Genomic DNA, 18,933 nt, shown 5'->3' on the forward strand with positions numbered 1-18,933 from the left:
ACAGTAGGCAAATACAGTGATTGTACCCCAAAAAATAAGTAAAGTCACTCTAAATATAAATACCGAGAAGTCCTCAGACCAGAGCAATCATGTTGATCCATTTATAGAGTTAACAGATGACCAAGGGATTATCCAAATATTTCTGTAAGGGTTCTGTGACATAAACGCATCTGAGGTACTTGTTCTTGGAACAGCTATGAAGATGATATTACATTACTGAGAAGAAGGAAGCTTAGTGAGAAATCTATAATAAAGGCAGCCTAGTGAAATTGAATGCTTGGTACATCATTGCATTCCATTACTTTCACTGTTTGACCTGGTTATCAAAAGTCATGAATCAAAGAATATAGAACCTTGAGTCGGGCAAACTGAACAAATGAACAGAGGGCAGGATTCGTGACACTGATTCAGCTTCCTTAGCAACTGAACCATACTTGACCTGGAGTCCCCGTTATCTTCAAGGCTACAGACTCTGAATTCCATAGCTCCACCCCCTTTTTTCATAATTTCTCAAGCCAAGCCTCAAGCAAAGAGAGAGTTAAATAATACTGTGGAACAGCAGAGATGTGCTTGTTGCCCAGTTGATGCCTATTTCCAAGTTCTGTGATTCATGACTGCTATTTGTGACATACAGGTTGAGAGAGGCTTCTTTCAGAGAGCAGAGGATTAGGTTGGTCTCTTAGTATATTGTTGCTATTCCTGGATGAGGGACAAGAGGTCCAATATAGACTGTTTCATCACAGGATGAAACATTGTGCCCTGTAGAAGTGATGAATCAGATAATTGAAAATAAGAAGAGAAAGTTTTGCCTGGCAGATGGGGGTGGTATGCAGATACTGTGTATGGTATCTAAGAATCAAGTGTCATTTCTGCAGAGAGATTTCTCTGCTTGTAAGAGAGCATCATTCAGTCATGTCTTTCTGAAAAGTTGCTGTTGTAGAAAGCAGCATGGACCCTATAGCTAGAGATAGGCAGAAGTGGATGGTGATGTGAAAAAATAATGATCAAGAAACAAACAGGATAATGGACAAATCAGCAGACTTTAGCTAAGGACTTTATTCCTCTTGGAATTTAGTTGAGAATTCTTACAACCACACAGAGAGTAAAGTGAGCAAGACTTGTCTCTGAGCAATTTGTAAAAAGTAACTTTTAAAAATGTATCTAGAACCAGGTACGGTGGTACATACCTGTAATCCCAGAACTTTAGGAGAAAGAAGCAGGAGGGTCACAAGTTTGAGTCCTGCCTGGACGACTTAGCAAGACACCATCTCTAACTAACTAAATAGCTGAGGATGTAGCTTAGTGTGAAAAGGTACCGGGTTCAATTTCGGTACCAGAAAAAATAAAAACAGCCAAGCTAATATTAAAGTTTGAAGGGCACAGAGTTTGATAGTGAAGCCCAGGTAGCAACTTGTAAATATTGTTTAGTAACTTCTCTTTCCCATAAAAGATGTCATTTGCTCAAACCATACAGAATAATTACTGTGATATTTTATTTTAATGTGGATCTTACTTTTATAAGGAGTTTATATGGCAGAGTTTATATTTCAGAGTAGCTACTGACCATCTAAAAAGAGAGAAAATTATAGACCATCTTACTATTAAGCAAGAGCTGTGCAGAAATCTTATTACACCCATTATTCCCTACTGGGTTACTCCTCGAAGATAACAAGATCTTTATAGGAATCTTATTACACCAACTGATAATGATAGCAACCTGTACAATCAAATGTGAAATAAGGACACACTTTAAAAAGGAAGAATTTTAAATGTTTAGAGATAACAGCAGAATATCATCACATAAGAGATTAAGATGTTAAAAATTTGGATGCTACAAAATGTATTTTTATAATAAACTGTATAGATGCAAAGAAATAATTGGAGACTCATTGTTTATAAAGATATCCATTTCATTTTAGCACAGCTCTAATTATTATTTTTTTCTTTTTATGTGATCTGAAATCTGTCTTGTCCCCCTGGAAGAACAGAGGAAATCTAAGACATTGCTTGTACGATAGCTTTCCAACTTCAGTTTATGGTATCCCTCTGAATTTTCCATTCATAGATTAAATATTCCAAAAGGTTAAATTTCTCATAAGATACATTTCTTTGTTACCTTATGTCTGGTCATAGCTCTGTTGGTAAATGCAGGTATGGACTTCCTCGCTCAGGGAAGAGTAGGACCAGTACATCTTTTGTTTTAAGCACGCTAGCATTCATGTAGAGTAAAGTTTATTTACTAATTTTTGGTGGCCACATCCTGTGGTTGAGGGAGACTAAACTATGAAGTGATGTAGGCCAGTGAACTAACAAAGCAAAGATGGTGAGTTATTTTGGTGTTCATGAAGATTGATGGAGGAATCCTAGTCTTTCCTTCAGAAGGTGGCTGATTTAATAAATTCCATTGTGAGGAAGGGGACAAGTCTTTCCAAGATGTCCCTAAAGAATAAAAAAACAGAGATTAAAACTAGTGTGAGGCTAGACAACATATGTATAGAGTATACAGCAATTTAATGGCTTAAAATGCCAAATAGAACCAAGAGTTTTCTAAAGTCTAGGCTAGGAAGCATTCAAGGTATCATAAAAGCTCTGCTACTGCTCAGCTAAGATTTTTACCAGTGTTTTAATGAATTTTTGCACCAGAAGTATGCATACAAGGTGTGTGTTTCATGTGGATGAGTATTACCTAATTATCTAATCACATAAGAATATTTATGTTGAATTTCATTTGAGTTAACTAAAGAAAAAGACACTGTTTTTTAATGTAATTTTATTGGTATATTTTAGGTATACAATATAATGACATTCATCATTGGAAATTTGCACCTTTACATAATCTCTCTTGATTCTTATTTTTCCCCCTTCCCCTGCCCTCTATTCAACCCCTCCATCCCTCCCTATTTACAAAGACTTTGTTTCCATTTTTTCATTTTCTCATATTAATTCCATTCCCTTCTTTCCTTTCCCCTCCCCCTCCCACTTCCCCTTCCCCTTTGCCCCTTTTCTTCCTATTTCACATTATTATACCTTTTAGTCCTTGTTTACTTTCAGTTTCTTACACTAGAGAAACTATTCTGTATTTACATGTGTGTCCTATTTCTTTCACTTTAGAGTATTGCCTCAATGTGCATCCATTTAGCAATAAATGTCTCTAATTTCTTGTTTTTATGGCTGAGTAGTACTCCATTTTATTAAAAAAACACACTTTCTTTATCCAGTTTCCAGTTCATGGGTATTTGGGCTGTTTCCAAGTTTCAGCTATTACAAACTGTGGTGCTATGAACATGGGTGCACATATATCACTGTGGTATGATTCCTTAATTCTTTGGGGAAGATACCCAGCTGGGGAATAGCTGGGTCAAGTGGGACTTCCAGTCCTAGTTCTTTGAGGTATCTCCATACTGATTTCCACAGTGGTTGCACCAGTCTGCATTCCCACTAGCAGTGGAGCAGTGTTCCTCTTTCCCCATAGCCCTGCCAGCATTTGTTATTGGTTGATTTCTTGACAGCAGCCATTCTTTCTGGGGTGAGGTTGAATCTCAATGTTGTTTTCATTTGCATCTCTCGAATGAGCATTGATGTTGAAGATATTTTCATATGTTTATTTGCTATTTCTACTTTGTTTGAGAAATGTCTGTTCATTTCAGATGCCCATTTCTTGATTGGGACTTTAAATTTGGGAGGTCTAATTTTTTTAAGTTCTTTATAGATTCGAGATAGTAGACCTTTGTCTGAGGGACAGCTGGTGAAAATTTTTTCCAAATTGTGGATTTTCTCTTCACAGTGGTGGTGGTTTCTCTTGCTGTGCAGAAGCTTTTTAGTAAGAAGAGATCCCACTTGTTGATTCTTTGTGCTAGTACACAGGTAACTGAGGTTTTGTTCATAAAACCTTTTCCTACACCAATGACTTCAAGAGTTCTTACTAAACTCTCTTCCAGCTGGTTTAATGTTTATGTTTTAATATTTAGATCTCTAATCCATTTAGATTTTAGTTTAGTGCATGGTGAGAGATATAGGTCTCATTTTAATCTTTGGCAAGTTGAAACCCAATTTTTCCAGCACCATTTATTAAAGAGGCTCTTTTTTCCTCCGGTGAGGGTGTTCGGCTCCTTTGTCGAAGATCAGATGGCTGAGTGTATCTGGAGTTGTTTCTTCATCTTCTAATCTGTTCCACTGGTCCTCAGGTCTGTTTCATTGCCAGTACCATGCTGTTTTCATCACAGTAGCTTTGTAGTCTAGTTTCAAGTTGGCAATTGTGATACCCCCTGCCATGTCTCTGTTACCTAGCATTGCTTTTGCTATTCTGGGTCTCTTCTTGTTCCAAATGAATTTTTGTATTGTTTTCTCAAGGTCCATGAAATATGAGGCTGGGATTTCAATTGGGATTGCATTGAATCTATATACCAATTTTGGAAGTATGGCCATTTTCACTCTGTTGATTCTTCCTACCCAGGAGCAAGGGATGTCTTTCCATTTTCTGATATCATCTTCAATCTCTCTTTTCCGAGTGCTATAGCTTTCAGAGAAGAAGTCTTTGATTTCTTTTGTTAGGTTGATTCCTAGGTATTTCAGTTTTTTGAATGCTACGGTGAAAGGAATTGTTTGCCCTATTTCTCTCTCAGTGAGTCTGTTGTTTGTGTACAGGAAAGCTATTGATTTTTGTGTGATGACCTTGTATTCAGCTACTTTACTGAATTTGTTTATTAAGTCTAGAAGACTTTTGGTGGAGTTCTTAGGGTCTTCTATATAGAGTATCATACCATCTGCAAATAATGACAATTTGACTTCTTCATTTCCTATCTTTATTCCTTTTATTTCTTTCTCTTGCCTAATTGCTGTGGCTAATGTATCCAAAAGTATACTGAACAGGAGTGGTGATAGTGGACATCCTGGTCTTGCTCCTGATTTTAGTGTAAAGGATTTCAGTTTTTGACCATTTAGTATGATATTGGCTGTTGTTTTTTCATAGATGGCTTTTATCAGATTGAGGTAGAGACCGTCTATTCCAGTTTTTTGTAGGGTTTTTATCATAAATATGTGTTGGATTTTGTCAAATGCTTTTTATGCATCTATTGAGATGATCATATGGTTTTTGTCCTTGGCTTTATTGATATAATGCTTTACATTCATTGATTTGCATATGTTGAACTATGCCTACATCCCTGGGATGAATCCCACTTGGTCAGGGTGTATGATCTTCTTGATGATCTTCTGCATTCTATTTGCCAGTATCTTGTTGAGGATTTTTGCATCTCTGTTCATTAGTGAGATTTGCCTATAGTTCTCTTTTTTGGTTGGGTCTTTCTCTGCTTTGAGGATCAAGGTGATGCTTGCTTCCAGGAATGAATTTGGGAATATTGCTTCCCTTTCAATTTCATTGAAGAGTTTAAACAGTAGTGGCAGTAGTTCCTCTCTAAATGTCTTGTCAAACTCCACAGTGAAGCCATCAGAACCTGGGCTTTTCTTAGTTGGTAAATTTTCAATTACGTTTTCAATTTCATTGATTGATATTGGGTTGTTTAGAATTTTTAGGTCATCTTTGTTCAACTTTGGAAATTCATACATATCTGTCCATTGGAAATGGAATCTGTCCATTTCTTCTGTGTTTTCCATCTTATTGGTGTATAGGTTCTGGAAGTAGGTATTGATGATCCTCTGGATTTCTGCTAGTTCTGTTGTAATTTCATCTTTGTCATTCCTACTTGCATTGATTTGGGCCATTTCTTTCCTTTTTCTGATAAGGTTGTCTTAGGGTTTGTCAATTTTGTTTATTCTTTTGAAGAACCAACTCTTGGCTTCATTGATTTTTTTTTGTATCAGTCTCTTAGTCTCCATTGAATTGATTTCTGCTGCGATCTTTATAATTTCCTCCCTTGTATGAGCTTTGGCTTTGTCCTGCTCTTCTTTTTCTAGAAGCTTGAGGTTCAGCATCAGGTTGTTTAATTGGGCTTGCTCTGCTTTCCTAATATGTGTATTCATTGCTATGAATTTCCCTTGTAAGATTGCTTTCATTGTGTCCCATAGATTCCGATATGTTGTATTGTCATTGTCATTTAATTGAAGGAACTGTCTGATTTCTTCTTTAATTTCTTCTGTGACCTACTGGTTATTCAGAAGTGTGTTGTTCAATTTCCATGTGTTTATGAAATTTTTGCAGTTTCTTTTGCTATTGGTCTCTAATTTCATCACACTATGGTTTGATAATATACAGGGTATAACTTCAATTCCTTTGCACTTACCTAAATATGTTCTATGAGCAAGTATGTGGTCTATTTTGGAGAACAACCCATGTGCAGCTGTAAAGAATGTGTATTCTGATTTTGTGGGGTGGAACAGTCTGTAAACATCTGTTAAGTTCATTTGTTCAAGAGTTTGATTGAGTTCTTGTATTTCATTCCTCGTTTTTTGTCTAGTTGATCTTATCTATTTGTGACAGTGGGGTACTGAGGTCCCCCACTATTATTGTATTAGTGATTATATGATTTTTCATTTCTGTATTTGTTTTACATAGTTGGGTCCACTAGTGTTTGGTGCATAGATATTCATGATTGTCATCTCTTCCTCTTGGATTGTTCCCTATACAAGGATGTAGTGTCCTTCTTTGTCTCCCTTAATCAGTGTTGGTTTGAAATCCACTTGATCTGCAAAGAGGATAGCTACTCCTGCTTTTTTGGGGGGTTCCTGTTGCATGGAGTATTGTTTTCCACCCTTCAACTTTCAGTCTATGAGTTTCTTTTTGAATCAAGTGTGTTTCTTGCATGCAGCATATTGTTGCATTTTGCTTCTTGACCCATTCTGCTAGTCTATTTCTATTGATTGGTGAATTGAGACCATTAACATTGATGGTTATAACTGATATGTATTGACTTATCATTTTCATGATGGTTTTTTTTTGTTGGGTTCTCCCCCTTTATATTTAATTTCTTGTCGTCCCCGGTGGATTCATTCTGCTGGACTTCCAGGGGTTGTGATCCTTGTTGTCTTTTACTAGGATCTTGTGTAAAATTTTGTGGAGTGCTGGTTTGGTATTCATGAAGTTCCTAAGGTACTCTTTGTCCTGAAAGTATTTTATGTCTCCATGAATTTTGAAAGATAGTTTTGCAGGGTACATCAATCTGGGTTGGAGGCTATTTTCCTTTAGGGCTTGCAGTACTTCACTCCAAGTTCTTCTTTCCTTGAGAGTTTGCGTTGAGATGTCTGCTGTGATTTTGATGGGCTTTCCTTTGTATGTGATTTGTTTCTTTTCTCTAACTGCTTATAGAACTTTGTTCTTCTGTTGTGTTTCTGGAATCTTAACAATTACATGCCTATGTGTAGATTTTTTTGATCAAGGCTAGTTGGAGTCCTATATGCCTCACTGATCTGTATGTCAAGTTCTTTTCCCCTCCTTGGGAAGTTTTGTGCCATCACTTCTGTGAACAGTTTTTTTTATGTCATCTGTACTCTCTTCTCTTTCTTCATTGACTCCAACCATTCATATGTTATTCTTCTTTGCATCATCTAGCAGCTGCTGGATTGATGTCTCGTGATCCCTTACAATTTTAAAGCAATTCTTTTCCTGGTCCCTAATTGCAATCTTATCTTCTATATCTGAAATTCTGTCCTCACATTGGCTCATTCTGTTGCATAGACTTTCAATGGAGCTTTTAATCTCCTCGAAATCTGTTTGCATGTGTTTTATGGATTCCTTTTGTTTCCTATGTTGGGATTCCATCATTTTCCTCAGCTCCTCTAGTTTTTTTATTTGTATCTACTCTATATTTATTAATCATGTCTTGCATTATGGGCACAATCTCTGTTGTTATGTGAGAAAGTATTTCTGATTTCATTTTTTCCAGATCCTCTTTTGTTGCTAGTTCAGGGAGTCTAGGTGGTTGAGTATCAGAGTGTTCCATCTCATTTTCCTTTGGGGTTGCTGTAGGTGATCTGGAAAATCTGGTTCTGAAGGCTCTTCCTTCTGGGAGGGGGGTGCTGCTGCCACCCTCACCTCCTCTGTGCTTGGAGCAGGGGTAGGTTGGCCCAGAAGCCTCCTGCTCTGCACAGGAAAAAGACACTCTTAACAAGTTAAATTAAAATGTTTCATCTTAAAGCAAAGTAACCAAGCACCAGGAATGATAGAACACCCAGGAACAACTTGTTCTAGGATCTGCTTTATATTGTCATAAAGTTATAACAATATTCAAAAGATTGCCCTTGCCCTTGAAATACATAATTCAAAGTTATCTAATATTTTTTTTTAAAGCAGACATGTGTGCTGCTGATTCACATGAAGAGGAAATTTGTTTCACCATCTCCAGAAGACATTTTTGGAAAGTTGAATATAAAAGCTTTGTTTGTAAATTAAGTTATTTTTCCATTTACCTATACTAAATGCTTTTGAAATGCATGGTATCATTCATGCTTTACTGAATTACTAATGTGTGTAGCAAGCTTTTTATAAGACTTTGTGCTTCTATTTTATAATTAACTACAGTCTATACCAAGAATTAAAAATTAGCAGAGCAATGAGATTTAAAGAAACTCCTTTTTAAAGTAATTACATTTAGGCACGATTATTTGTTTCTTAATTTCAGATGATTATATATTACATTTTCTTAAAAGAGGGTACATCTGTATTTTACATATTGGAAGTTAAATTAGTAATCATCTATGACCATGAGGATTTAAATCAGAAGAATCAATATATTTGAGTATGATACATAATAGCACTCAGATTTATTTTGCTGTTCAGATCTTTAGTTTGGAATGGCCTTTCCAAATTATCATCTGTAGTATTTACTAATAACTGTAGTCATAAATTTAGAATTTATTGAGCATTTAATGACTATCTTCTATATATTAAAACATTCCTTGGTATTACGTTACAAAAATAGTTCAGATGGGCTGGGGATTTAGCTCAGTGGTTTTGCCACCTGGTGCGCAAGCGCAAGGACCCAAGTTCGATCCCTGGTACCAAAAAACAAAACAAAACAAAACAAACCTTCAGATGTGTTTCTACAGTTTGAGAGACTCATTATAATATAATTAGGTTTATAAGTTATAAACTGTGTAATAGTCTGTAATGTAATATATATGCGTTTAAAACAAAGGCATGAAAACTGAGGATTTAGCTCAGTAGTAGAGTGCTTGCCTACCATGTGAAAGGCTATGGGTCGGTAGCACTTCAAAACAAAAACCAAACAAACCACCAACAACTACAACAACAACAACAAAGCAAGAAGGAGATCCTTCATCTCTTAAATTTAAAAAACAATTTTTGCATATTTAAATGGTGCTCTAAGTTACATTTTGTTCCACTTTAATGATGTTTACACTGGTTTATTATGAAATAACACATGTGAATCAAGTACCAAAAGAGGTAGTCTGCTTCATTATTTTTCCCTGTACTTTCCATTGTTCTACATGAGTGTAGAAAGTGTGTGTCAATTTATAATCATAAAAAAAGAAACCAAAAAACTGAGGAATGTGGACCAGAAGGACTCTTTCACAAATGAACTGCCAGCTGTTGCCATCACTCAGGCAGGAAACATCACTCAGGGAGGAATTCAGCAAGTGGGCCAAAGGGAGACTCAAGTTTTCAAACAGGAAGCACCATGGAATCTGCTTCTGGCTGTCAGAGGTTGCTAGTGTAAAGCTCCAAAGCTCCTGGGGAAAGATGACGCCTGTCTTTGTAGTTAGAAGGTCATGGGTTGTGTGTGTGTGTGTGTGTGTGTGTGTGTGTGTGTGTGTGTGTGTTAAACTGAGAGACTTGATTTATGTAACACACTTAGTTTCACTGATAGTAGGACTACAGTGAACAAACTAATTTTAATCTGAACCATGACATTTAGTGCCTGATGTGATCCAGAACAAATCAATTAACCTTGCTGGGTAATAATTCTTTCATGAACCTATAACTCAAATGTCTTGGGTCCATTAGACTACACCTACAAATGAAAAATAGCATTTCCATTAAATTATGAAAATTACAGTGGAGAAGATACCAAATTGATTTCTAGAAATTAGTAACTAACATGTTTCCAGGGGACACCTGAGGGACTGCCAGGTGCTCTCTTAGGTACTCTTAGCCACATCCCCTATTCTCTGACTTAGCATATTGCTGCCTTGCCTTCTTTGTATGCCACTGTTCTCTCTTCTGTGACGAGCATGGACACAGGACATTTGTCTTCCTCTCCTGCACCAATGAAAGCACAAGAAAAGGCCTTGCTGTTAATTCCCTTTAGCACAGCACAGATTTTTTGGCTTGTACCATTTATCAACACTTTACTGCAGATTCCTACCAAGAAAAGAGAAATAGAACACATATCAGGCAAAAGCTCTGGTTGGTGCTGTATGCCTGTAATTTCAGCTACTCAGGAGGCTGAGGAAGGAGTGTACAGGTTCAAGGTCAGCCTGGGAAATTTACCAAAGATTGTCTCAAAACTTTTTTAAAAAACCTTAAAAAATAGTCAAGGAAGACACAGTCCTTCCTCACTCATCTCCTCCCCTCTCTCCTCTCTATGAGTAGATATTGAATACCTACTCTGTGTTAGGTACTGGTAAGGAAAAACAGGCTTGATCCCTGCTCATGGGTCCTATAGTCATATAGTCTAATGGAAGAGATAGACATTAACCCAATAATCACATAAATAAAAATCATTATAAGTTGATAAATTCTTTGAAGAGAAAGTAGAGTGTTAGATAAAGGGAAGCTTACTTAGTCCTGGAAGTTAGGACTAGAGTTCCTGGAAAGATGACAGCAGAGCGAGCCAAAAGCTGAAGGATTCATGGGGATTCAGAGGTTCAGGGGGCTGGATAGAGAAAAACAGACAATGCTGAAGGATAAAGTATTAAAAAGAGTAAGCAACATCTACACAAAATGTGTACACAAATGTTCAAAGCAGCCTTATTCACAATAGCTAAAAAGTAGAAACAATCAAAATGTCTATCAACAGATAAAATGATCAATAAAATATGCTGTATGCATAGAATGGAATCTTTCCAAATGGCAATAAAATGAGGTACTGAAACATGCTATAACATGGACCTTAGAAAACATCACACTATGTTTGTGAGAATGAAGTGAGACATAAGAGATCATATGTTGACTATTTATATGAACTATCAATATCCAGAATAGGCAAATTTATAGAGACATAAAGTGATGTTTTAGGGCTGGAGATGAGGTGGGGAATTGACGACTAATTGGTATGGCTTTTTCTAAGGAGGGACACAACTGTTCTAAAATAAATTTTGATGATGGTTGCACAACGCTGTAAATATTTTTTAAAAACACTGAATTGTATGAAAGTGAATTATATTGCAATAAAACTGTTAAAAAAGAAAGTAATCTTAAAAGGAATTCAAGAATTAGAGACATTGTAGAACTGGATCTCAATCTTAAATTTCTTCTCACTTCATATTTATTATACTCCAGATAACTATAGCTAGCACAAGAGACTACAATACTTACTTTTAGGGTGAGCTGGGAGGATTTATGGTTCTATTAATACATGTTAGAATGCTAGAGTTTAGCCCACTGTTCATCTGAATTAGCAATAACAAGCAGCTCTTTTGGTTAATCATAATGAGAGCTGTAAACATTTTAAAAGTACTAATTAGCATTAAAAAAAAGTCTTGTTAAAATATCTTTTCCCCTTGTTATATTTTTCCTTTTAAAAGTAAGCCTATAATATTTCACGAAATATTTTAAGGTGTTAGCTTAAAATGTACTTTCTATCTGGTTCTTAAATTTTGATTAGGAACATGTGAATCATTATTTATTAAAACTATATAGGTTCAAAATAGCTTTAGAAAAAGGGAATATGAGATTGAGCAGGTGGCAATGCTTCCGTTTTCACACTCTGGGAAGGCCAGTGTTTCCTAGGAAAGTATTCCTGGTATCTGTATTAATCAGTTTCATAGTTCCTCAGCTGGTGTGCGTGTCCAATTTCATTTGGCTTGTGCTGTTGATGCTGTTAGGTTTTCATAAAGGTTGATTTCATTACCCTTTCCAGCTTCCGTCCTACTGGTGTGTGCATGCCAAAGTGTAATTCAGGCTTAACTACTCTGTGTGTAGGCTAAATTGCCTTGTTTTATGTATGAGGAAGTTGAGACTCAGGGACAATAAGAAACCTTGATTTGGTTGTGTCACTAGTCAATGACAGGGCTTCAAGTTGGAAGTCAAGTCTCCCGATTTGAGTTTTAGTGAAATTTCCTCATTTCCCAGCCTTTGAGCTTTTCAAATCTTACACTAAGGGAGTAAGTATCTAAAGAAAATTAATTTTATATTACCTTTTTCTTAGAACTGGCTTATAGAAGAGATACTCATCTGAGTACTGTAAATGAAGAAAGGTAATCAAATGCGAACCCTTCCTTTTGGGCCACTGGTTTTTCTCAAGTAACAAAGTTCCCTTTTATTTATTCTATTAAGTAGCAGAAATCCACTTTTTAAACAAAAGGCATTAGACAGCCTTAGGGTTCTGATTTAATGGATCAAGGTCATTGGAAATTAAATCTTTCACAATCCCTCCTCACCTGTAATACAAGTCTCCTAACCTCCCTGTTTTGGCCTCTTTAAAATCCATTCTCTGTAGGGAAGATCTTTCAAAACAAAATTACTTACTGTAACTTATTTTCATATGGCTTAACAGCGACAGATAATCCCCGCCCCTAGTTCTCTAGAATCTAAACTTCAGTATTTGTCTTCATCACTGCTCAATTGACAGCCTGGAGTAGTGCCTAAAATATGTAGGAACACAACAAAAATTTGTTGAATGAACGTATGAATGCACCATCTCCTCCAAAACTTAATTCCTAATGAAGATACACTTAAAAATGTGTTTCTCATCTGTCAGATACTTCCAATTTGAGGAACCCATACCCTTAGGTAGACAGTACAATTTAAATGGCCTGGCCTTTACAATGTAATTGGAAGTAATCTACTAGCTGTTTCATCTCTTAGTTTCTGACGTCTGGATGAGCATCAGGGCCTGGAGATCGCTTGACCTGATTCTTGGGGTTCGGATAGGGCCAATGGCCTGTTGCGCTGTTTCTAAAGATGCTAAGGAGAAGGGGAGGGGCCACCGCCAGATTCACTGGGGCTGCTAATTTGGGAAGGGGCCGGGGCTTCAGAGGACAGCAAAGGTAGCCTCGTGGCGAAGAATCTCTTTGGCCGCAGACGGTAAGCCTAGGGGGTCGAAGGAAAGGAGGAAGGGTCTGAAACCAAAACTGCGGAGGAAACCAAGGCCTGGGTATTTTGCCGAGGGAAGGGTTAACTGTTGCCAAGGTAACGGACCAGGAAACGCGCAAGACGTCCGCCACAGGTTCGCAAGTCAGCCTCGAGTTTTAAGCTCCCACCGCTGAGCTGGTTCTGACCAATGGAGAGGTGCCCTCAGTGTCACGTGACCTGCGGGCCCATGACGTTAGCTGTCTCGGAGCACGTGGGAAGGTTTTTTCCGGTCCCTTCTTTTCCTTCTAAAAACCCACCTACTTTTGCGCGGGGTGGACCACGGAGTTGCTCTCGCGAGAGGTGAGTCTGCTCTCGCGAGAGTGAGTGGGAGGTGTGTGGAGCAGCGGCTCTGCGAGCTGGAGCTGCGGCGGAAGCCGAGGGGGTGGGCAGGGCGGGGGCGGGCCGTGGGGCTGGGCGGGGGGAGGGCCGGGGCTAGTGTGGGAGGGGGTGTCCGCTTGCTAGCCGGTCTCGCGCCTCTGGTCGTTGCTGGTCGGTGGCGAGTGAGTGACAAGCCTGTGAGCTTCAGAGGCTGTGGCCGCCAGGTGAGCGGAGCGAGCGGCCGGCCCATCGGTTGGTAGGTGAGGGTATGTGGTGCTGGGATGGATGCAGCGTCCGGGCTCGGCAGCACCGGCCACCCTGCCTGCCCGCGTTCTCGGCTCGGGCTTCGGGGCCGCCCGAATGCTGCACCTTCGCTTGGCGGTGGGCGGAGGGCAGGAAGAGCTGGGCAAGGGAGGAAGCCCAAGGCCCTGGGCCCAGAGGAGAGGGGCACCCTGGGGTCTCCAGTTCTGCGGTGGAGCTCCCGCCCCTCAGGATGACAGTTTGCACCCCAGCGTTGGTCTTCAGAGCTGGGCCCTTGGTGCCTGGTGGGTGTGCTTATTTGTGGCCGTAGTGCACGCAGAGAAGCGTACGCAGGAAGAGGAGGACGTTGCACTTTGTCCCCAAACTGCATCTTTCACTGTCAGAATCTCTGAGCCCTGGAAACCAGGCTCTTCTCAAATCTTGTGACAGAAGTCGAAGGCGTCAAGTGGCCTCTTGGAGTATTGATATTTGCTTTTTGCTGTCACATTCTGTAGTAGGCTGTTAATGGCCTAAACGCAGGCCACTTAGTCCAAGCGGTTGGGAGTACTTATGTTATCTCAGGCATGTAAACTGCTGTATGAAAGAAAGTGTAATCTGTAATGGAAGTATTAAAAAAAAAGAAAAAGACAAAATGACAATGACAGTGAAATCTAAACCACCACAGTGGTATGACTTGGTAACAGTTGTTTTCCTCTGCTTTCCCTCTCCTCTACAACCTTATTAATTGGAGATGTTTTAATGTAAAATGTTAAGCATTTCATAGCTTTAGTGCATACTGACGTAAATAATTCCAGTTCTGTTCTTAACTTTATAATTTATTCAGTCGGTTTCTAAATGCTTAAATTTTCCCAAGCTTCTTCCCACCTTGTAAGAAATGTTATGTTGATACTGATCTTATTATCTGTAAAAAATACACAGAAAATAGGGTATTCAGAAAAAATCGAGTACTTTGTTATGCACACATGATTTGTTTTAGTGTCTTGTTTTTTATTTTAGAGTGAATGGCAGCCCAGTGCATAATATAATTGATGTCCCTTAAAATAGTGCAATGTAATGAATCTTAAACACGTTACTATTTTTTAAGTAGCATCTTGGTTATTCATGCATTTTTATGTTCCTGCAGGCAAAACTAACCCAAGGGCTGTTAGTGACTCTCACAATTAGTTGTTACTGTAACAATGATTTATGAGATATCAAAGATTATAAGGGAGTCAGGGAAGAAGTAGGTTCCCAAGCTGATTTAGTGATTAGTGTGCATATCTACAAAACTGCATTATTTGATAAGACTAATAAAGACTTTTGCAGTATGCACCTGGGCCAGTGGTATTTCTCAGTTATTGAAGAAACAGTAGTTCAAGACCCAGAAACACAGTAAGAAATTGTCTAGCTTGTCCAACCATTGAACTTCTAGGGTAAGTCTGGAAGCTGAGGAAGTCCTTCACCTTTAGGAACTGAAAAAGGAAGAACTGAAAAAATTTGTTTTTGGTTTTAAATTCAGGAACTTACTGTCTGGAAAACGAACTCAGACCAGTTCAGGCAGTACGGTGTAGATCATTTTAAAGGAAATTTCCAGTTATAAATAGGGAGGGGAGTTGTGTCCATACATGAAAATGTGAAAAGCTTAGCAAATGTTTTTGTGAATGGGCAAAGGAGGAGACTAGATGAGAAAAATTCCTTCCTATTCCATTGTTCAAACTGATTTTCAGAGATAGAAAAACCAAATTTGTGGCTGGTTCTTAATAACCTTAATAACCTTAATAACCTTTTGGCAAGGGTTTCAAACTCCAAGGCCCTAGGCATTTGTCTTGCCTTTGAAAAGTAATTGAAATAACTTTGGGTAGGGTAATTAGTAATTACTTTGATAAACTGATTTTTTTTCTTTTTTGTCTTATGGCCTGCATGTTAGTAATAAAAGCCACGTGTAGGGAATGAGGGGTTAGGTTAAGCTCAAGTTTAGCTTGAGTTTGAGTTAAGGATATTTGAACTGGTATATGAGGAAAGAAAGGAAAATGCTTTATCTTTTTTTTTTTTATATACAAGTCTATTTTTATTTGTAAAAAATAATATCCAACTGAAGCTAATTTGATTTTTAAAATCAATGTTCATTTAGTGATAATGTACATTTTATAATAAAATTGTAAAATACTGACGTTTGATAGTTTAAACAAAGTATCATTTATGTAAAAAATCATGTTATAACATGTAAAATTTAATTAGAAAATTCATAGTTTGCTTTATCAGTTTAAAAACAGGCAGTTCAGATCCAAATGTCTTCATTTTTATGCTCACTATTATATATAAATGTTCATTAAAAATACTTCCTGAAGTAAAGGCATTTGAAATGTGTAGAGACTGGACATGATAAAAAGAGAAAAATTAACATTGTTGGTTAGTCTGGAAATGTTTCATGAGGGAAAAAAATGGTGTAGTGTCCTAGAACAGAGTGGGTTACTTGAATGAAAGTGAGGAATAGAGTTTGGGTTTTGGAGTCAGATCTGTCACTTAAATATCCCTGAGTCTCATTTTCTTCATCCTTGAAATGAGAGTTAAAATACCTACTTTAAAAAGTTAGCTTGAGGGACTGGGAATTTAGCTCAGTGGTGCCACGCCTGCCTTTTAAGCGCAAGGTCCTGAGTTCAATCCCTGGTGCCCCCCAAAAAAAAAAAAAAGTTTGAGGCACCCAGTCGCTGCTCAGTGTTTTTTCTTTGACCCCTCTTCATGACTTGAGAATTATTTGGCTGCCAGAAACAAAAAGCCATTTGAATTAGCTTACTTAAAAAAGGCATTTGTCATAAGGTTGGAGCACTGCCTCTAAAGTCCATTGTGTGATTCTTGCTCAGTGCCCTGGGAACCAGAAGCTCTCTAGCCAGTTACTCTTCTAATTTTTCTCTGGGAATGTGTGGTCTTAGTTCTCTGCTAACTGCATGCCTGTTCCAGTTCTTTCATGTTGTCCTTCTTATGGAAGGTCTTGGTTTCTGCTTCCCTATCACTTTGGTTTGCCAGAGCACCAGTACCTCCCTCACTTTGACTTTGTAGCATGGTTCCTAACAAGTATCTCCAAATCTCAATTCTAAATTTATATATAGAGAAACCTGATTGGTCAGCATTTTACTTGAAGTAGAGTTTGTTGGAGGTGGGGGAAGATTGGAAGTCGTTGAGGAGAAGACTTGTGTGTGTCTCACAGTTATAGGATTGTACTTTTCAGACTGCCATGATAAGTTCTTTAAGAAAAGGAGTATGAAGAGAGAGGAAATGATGGGTACCTTTGGTGTACTTTTCACATTTTGTAGTCTGAGTTCTTCCTACCTAGTAGTATGTTGAATTTTCTCTCTGCTTTATAATGATCTAAGTGGATCTAGTGGTCTCTTTTTTGGGACAGATTCTCCTGGATGTGTCAGTTATGGCAAATTTCTTGAATGCTTCATGCCTTAGCTTCCCTGTATATAAAATGAGTATAATAATAGCATCCCTGGTGAGAATTACAAAGTCACTTATGTAAAGCAGTTAACAGTGTCTACCTAGCAGTGTCTATGGCAGGCACAGTACAAGGAGTATGGTGTTAGTATTTATTGAGTACGCCTGGAATGTCAGGTCCTGGAGTGTTCAAAGTTGATTCTTTCTCTACCATTTCCACCCCAAGGAAGGTAGAAGTTTAGGGGTGACCACTCATTTAAGACTTACTTCTTGCTTTCAATGACACTAAAGTCTTCTAAATTTAAACACCAATGGCTGACTAGGCTCCAGCATGGTTTAAAAATGAGTCCCACCCTGGAATGCAAGTGAAAGAGTAACTTTTTTTTTAAATGGACGTTTGAGAAAACAAATGTGGCAAAATAAGTATCCTTGTATTAATTTTTCAAAAAAGTCATTAGGTAAGTGGCCCTACTTTTCTATTTAATGATATCAATGCCATCAAATACCTCTCTGAATTTCACATTCTTGATGAAATTTCCCTTCACCTTATAGCTTTTTTTAATTCAATAAATAATGGTGGTTTGTTGTGGGTAAGGCTTTTAAGGATTACAGAGATGAGTAAGTCACAGCCTTAGAATGTATGCTCTTGAGAGCAGATTTGTGTCCGAATCACTAATTTTTAGACAATTGTTGAATGTCTGTGTTTAACATTGTTAATATTTACAGTCTAATGCAGGGGATAGACTTGTATATATTTAACTGTTATATAAGTCACTATAGTCTCAAGTGGTAAAATAAGGCAGTGACAGTTTTGTTTCCCAAAGGACGTTTGGCAGTGTTTGGAGAGTTTTGGTTCCTACAACAGTAGTGGATCAAGACCAAGGATGCTGAAAAATACTCTGCTCATTATGCATCAACACCTGCCCTACAACAAAGGTTGACATTTTCCGTCAGTAATGCTGAGTTTGAGAAACCCTGTAGAGGTAACAACAATATGTTTATTGTGCATGCAGGAATGAGGTTGCTTTAAGAAAAAAGTAAGAGGGCAGAAACTACACAGTAAGTATCTTAATTGATAGTGGAATTTTCAAATCTTTTAAATGTAATTGATTATTGTTTTGAAAGGCAAAACAGCAATAACAGAGTTGTGGTATTTTTAGAATTTTTTGAAGTTAGCAGCAGGTCTGTTATTCAAATGAGGAGCCAATATTTGAGTTCCTGCTGTGTCAGGTACTTTTCTTTACATGTTATTGCACTGCAGTTCTTACAGTAGTCCTCTGAAGGTGAGCTTTAGCTTCCTTCTCTGCAAAAAGGAGGATAACATCAACTTTTTTCCACTCTAATTTATTAGGCATTATTTTCATTTTTGTAATGGTTGCTTTAACTTATCACAGTCTTTCTTCAAGTGATAGATAACCATTTTGTGTGTAGTGTAGAAATCTTTTGACAGTGTTCAGTTCTGATGCACCACATCCTTTGTGCCATTTTGTCATAAGTTTACTTCTGTGTCTGTTGCAAACCCTTTTTTATTGTTGTTATTTTTAAAGGTTTTTTTTTTTAAGAGACTAAGAAATGAAAAAGTAACTTTTTATTACCATTGTATTTAGCATTTCAGGTATTCTTTACACCTTCAGAAAAACTAGATTTCCATCTGGTATTATTTTTCTCTGAAGAATTTCTTTTCACAGTTATTCTAATGTTGATCAGTTGGAGAAGAATACTCACAGCTC

General features: G+C 37.7%; 1 protein-coding gene and 1 long non-coding RNA gene across 10 annotated transcripts in view; one reads left to right on the forward strand and one right to left on the reverse strand.

Annotated features, from left to right (window-relative positions):
• Window positions 1-1,071: 1,071 nt before the first annotated feature.
• Window positions 1,072-13,480, reverse strand: LOC110348978 (uncharacterized). Of its 4 annotated transcripts, none has more exons than XR_015445847.1 (6): window positions 13,277-13,480; window positions 12,605-12,720; window positions 12,274-12,317; window positions 10,697-10,790; window positions 10,109-10,174; window positions 1,073-2,439 (listed from the first exon to the last, which is right to left on the reverse strand). It is a non-coding gene; the product is annotated as an uncharacterized LOC110348978 (long non-coding RNA). The 4 variants fall into 4 exon arrangements; XR_015445846.1 differs by lacking the exon at window positions 13,277-13,480 and adding an exon at window positions 12,988-13,270 and having other exon boundaries at window positions 1,074-2,439; XR_015445849.1 differs by lacking the exons at window positions 12,274-12,317; window positions 13,277-13,480 and adding an exon at window positions 12,988-13,270 and having other exon boundaries at window positions 1,072-2,439.
• A 32-nt stretch (window positions 13,481-13,512) lies between these two features.
• Akap11 (A-kinase anchoring protein 11) overlaps window positions 13,513-18,933 on the forward strand; it is a 51,521-nt gene continuing 46,100 nt past the window's right edge. For 3 of the 6 annotated variants that reach the window (XM_013072057.3, XM_004844250.4, XM_004844251.4), the window contains exon 1: window positions 13,513-13,752. The gene's annotated coding sequence lies outside the window, so the exon portion shown is untranslated. Of the gene's footprint in view, window positions 13,785-18,933 lie in introns of all 6 variants that reach the window. The other 3 variants (XM_087197310.1, XM_087197312.1, XM_087197311.1) reach the window with 2 other exon arrangements.

The sequence above is a fragment of the Heterocephalus glaber genome, unplaced genomic scaffold, assembly GCF_053883595.1.
Source record: "Heterocephalus glaber isolate CG9 unplaced genomic scaffold, H.glaber_assembly_v1.0 deba00001666, whole genome shotgun sequence".
Lineage (NCBI taxonomy): Eukaryota > Metazoa > Chordata > Mammalia > Rodentia > Bathyergidae > Heterocephalus > Heterocephalus glaber.